The sequence below is a fragment of the Prunus dulcis genome, chromosome 6 (genome assembly GCF_902201215.1).
Source record: "Prunus dulcis chromosome 6, ALMONDv2, whole genome shotgun sequence".
Classification (NCBI taxonomy): domain Eukaryota; kingdom Viridiplantae; phylum Streptophyta; class Magnoliopsida; order Rosales; family Rosaceae; genus Prunus; species Prunus dulcis.
This window is the reverse complement of record NC_047655.1, coordinates 10,314,963-10,319,427: the sequence shown is the minus strand read 5'-3', so window position 1 is coordinate 10,319,427 and position 4,465 is coordinate 10,314,963.

Sequence of the window (4,465 nt, the reverse complement as noted above, 5' to 3'; positions counted from 1 at the left end):
AGGTACTTGAAAGCACAAATTGTAACACCTCGACTCCAAATTAATTGTTTATTTTAATCGATTTAATCAAAATTACGAATTTACCCTTGGGGTAGGGGTAAATTGGTCACTTTCTTATCCGGAAGGATTTTGGAACCATGAATGGTATTTCTGGGTAGGTGGTACCGAGACGAATTCGTAGACACGCGGTAGGCTTGATTCGGAGTAGTAACGAAAAAGTTACGGGCAAAACACTCTCAGTGGCAAACTTGTAAATATTTCGAAAAGGGATAGAGTAAAAATCAGATTTTTCACCTCAGCTCTCTCCCTCTCGCGCGCGACACTCTCTCTCCTCAGTCTCTCTCTCTCTCCCCGACGTTCACTCTCTCTCTCCTCGGTTCGCTCAGCTCCGGCCACGACAGGACACGAGACCGGTCCCGTTCGACTCGTCTCGTCGCCCCGACCAAGACCTGCCCGTTTTCCCCGTCGGAAACCACGAACTCCGGCCGCGAGCTCGACTGGTTTGAACCGGAGTTTTCTCGCCGTCGCGCCGCCGCCTCCGCCGCCCAAACCCGGTGATTGAGGTATGGTTTCTCATCCTTTTTACGAGTTCTAGCTGATGTTGGTGTAGGTTTGGATCGATTTTGGGTGTAGAAAACCGATTAGGAAATCTAGGTTTTGGGCCGAATTTCAAAATGAAATTCCGGCCAGTTGCCGCCCGAATTGGGCCTTCCCGTAGTTGAATGAAGTGATCCTGACCTCGAGTAGAAGCTAGGGTAGGAAGGGTGAGCTCGGGTGTGGAGTTTTTCCGTTTTCGGAATTACTCTACACACCCACGCGCTGCCGGCGCGTGTGGCGGCGCGTGGGCGAGTCTGGTGAGGCTGTAAATTAACCCGATGAGATCCTTAGGTTGTCACGAGCGCATAGGAATTCGCGGATCTCAATTCGGATGTCGTTTGACTATCGAACGGATTTTCGCATATTGTGCGTTATCCGGGTTCGATAGGTTCCGACCGTTAGATTTTTCCCGAATTAAAATATGTTGTTCTAGGAATTCCTAGGACCGTATGGGACTTCACGAATTATGAATCGGAACCCCGGATGTTCCGATTCAAAAATGAAAAGTTTGCGGGTTAGCGATAACCGTAAAATCGTGAACGATTCCTAAACCTGTAATCGGACCTTAGGATACCTTCTTCAACGTGCACGTATGGGGAATTTGGGGAATTAATCATTTAATTTGTGATTTCCGTTTCGACGTAATTCTATATTAATTAACGGTTCGTATCTCGAAATAGGTGTTTTGACTGCACGTACTCAGCAGGCAGGACCCTCACGTGGTCAGGCAGCGTGGGATTATCTGTGAGTGGACTTTGTTTTAATCATATGCATGGTTTTAATTGATGAAAGTTTCTGCATAATGTTTTAATGGTTTATGGAATTTATATATTATATTCATGAAATGATTTTGATGGTCGTATAGTATTTGGCATTACATTGTGAGTTTGGTATTTTGGGTTTTTTGAGAGTGCATTTATATGGAGAGTGGGGAGGTATAATTATATATTCGCTATAGATGAGATATTGGGGTAGTTGGAGGTTGATGTGGAAGAATGTGGTTGTGGAGAGAAGTTGTGTGATTACACTACGTAAGTACCTTCCCCAGTTACTAGTCTCACTCGCGGCGTTGGATGTTCCGGCGTGTGAGACACTTTCCATATGCGGCGTTGGATGTTCCGGCGTATGGAAAGACCTTGTATAGAGTTTAGGGTCATCACCATGGCGTTGGATGTTCCGGTGTGTGATGATCCAGTCTGCGCGCGTAGGACATAGTTTGGAAGCTACACATGGCGTTGGATGTTCCGGTGTGGGAGCTTTGGAGTTTCGTCCCCCGGTTGGACCGCTCATCCCTAGACGCAGGATAGCACCTAGAAATCCTGCGGACTAGTCAAACGATCCCCCAGTTGGATTGTTTTTCCGGTACCTAAGTGGTGTTTTGAGTATATCGTATATCGTATAGCTATTTATTTTATATATTTATAAGTATACTTATAGGGATATGTATAGTTGAGTGTGTAAGGAATTAGTAGCTTGACAGGAGTGGTAAGATTGAGAGTATGGGGATTCTTTTTGAAGGAGATAACTGGTGTTTTTGAAATGTTTAAATGAATTAAGTTTTGAGTAATTATTTATTGTTGCGTGAACCTGCATGCCCTGAGCATTATTTTTACATGGTGGGGTTACTATGTTGTTTTTAACTGCAAATCTGGTTTTTGTCCACTCACATATTTTCTGTTTTGCGCCCCCCAGCCAGTAGTCGCTCCAGGAAGCGTGCAAGTGGTGTACGAAGCTCAATCTGTGCATCTTTCTAGTTAGGAACTGAGTAATTTCTTCTACTCAACTGTTCTTGTAATCTAAATTCAGTAGATGCTCTGTATCGCCCTTGATAGATTTTACTTGTGAGGCCGGAGGCCACTTTAGCGACTTGTAGAATTGTGGAAGCATGCTGATGGTTGGGATTATTATTATTACTGTGTGTTGCAGGTTGAGTAAATTTTGTTGGGATTGCTTATTTAACAGGGGAGACTCTGCCAAAATTTTGGTAGAAAGTCTCGAGTTCTAAATTAGGGGGCCCGGCATCGGGATGATGTCGGATCAAAGACGGGGTCTGCTCCGGTTTCTGGAAAATTCCGCGGCGGGTCCTGTCACAAATTTTGGCCTTCCACATGATGGTTCCATAAACCCATCTCTAGAGAGAGAGAGAGAGAGAGAGAGAGAGAGAGAGAGAGAGAGGGGTCCTTGATGAATTCTCTCCTCAGAGGATTTATCCAGACCTTTTGTGGGAAAGCTCCATTTGCAGGGTTGATTTATGAAATGTGGTTTGGTTTGTCTTTTTTGGAACCTTTTCTTTCTCCTTTCTTTCTTTTCTACCTTTGGCCTTTGTTAGCTATGTACATGCATTTTCTTTTCTCCTGGTTTTTTCGGTTTAATTATCATATCATGGAATTTGACCTATGTGCACACATTTCTCATACTGTTAGTATAAAAATTGTATAGACATTTCCTAGACTCTAGCATAGATTGGGAATTAGTGTGTGAATATCTTTTATTGGAAAGTTTTGGCGCAACACATACAATCCCAGATTTTCGAAGTATGAATTGATCGATATGAGGAACTTGATTTCAGATAAATCATGACATAATCATGCATTCATTATATGATTCCTAGTTGGAATTATTTTCCCTTAAGCACTTTTATGTTAGTCCTATTTTTAATAGGATTAGATTTTATCTCTTGAGATTACTTTCCTAGTTGGACTCTATTTTGATTTAAGTTAAAATATTATCTTTTCCTATTATGACTTGCACATTGCTTTATTAAAATCATCTTTTCCTATTATGACTTTCACAAATATTTTAAACTTATGGGTCTTTTTTCTTTGTTAAGAAAGATGTTACAGGAAGTTTCCCCTTTCACCAAAATAAACAAAAAATATATACGTAATGTATTTATCAAGTTTAAAAATAATATTGAAACTTCCTTCTTCTTCTTTTTTCTCCCCCTTCTTTGATTCGAAAATATAGAAAGTTGTTCAATATATCTCATACGACCTGTCATGCATACAAAATCAGGTAAGAATATGTCCTTGAAACTGAAAATATAAGCAGATATTTGAAGTTGATCTCCATGCAATCGAGTAAGTATGCTAGTCAACCTTTCTAGTTTCAAATTACGAAACTAATTAAATATCGGAAGTATTGGGAAACTAGTTTTCTAAAGTCCTATATATATAGGAGCATAGTGCAAACCCTTTATCACAACAGTTCTCTTACGTACAATTAACGTGTGCTAGCTCAACCTCAAATCTTCAAAGATGGTGGACTTTGCATTGCCTGAGGATCTGAAGATGAAAATAGTACAGTTAGTAGGTTCCAATGTGAAGCCGACGCTGGTTCGCAATTTGACGTTTTGTGAGCACAATTTTGGCAATCGTTTGATGCTAGTGCTACCTGAGTCTTTGTCTGGTGTGTCAATCAACCTTAAGAAAAGGCAGTCGCTTACTGTACGGATGATCGGACCCTCGCTTAATGTGTTTGATATGACTCTTAGTAGGAGTGCAGATGGTGGGCATGTTTTAAAAGATTGGAACACAGTGATGCAAACGGAGGATTTCGAGGAAGGTGGCACTGTGTATCTATGGTCCTTCAAAGGCCCTCACGACATTCTTTGGTTTGTTATGCATGCATAAAAGATCTACAATTAATTAGCTAGGGCTGATTATTATTTATTATTATTAGGGTTTTATATATTGCTTACCAGAGTTATGTGGGGGCTTTTTTTTCTTCTTCCTATTAAATAATCATCTTTTGTTAATGGTTACTCTTTGGTTCTTCAATATTTTGGTTCTTCAATATTAAGTGTTAGTACTGTTATCTAACTTTCTAATAAATTTCTATAAACTGTTACAATAAGTTTAGCTTCCAT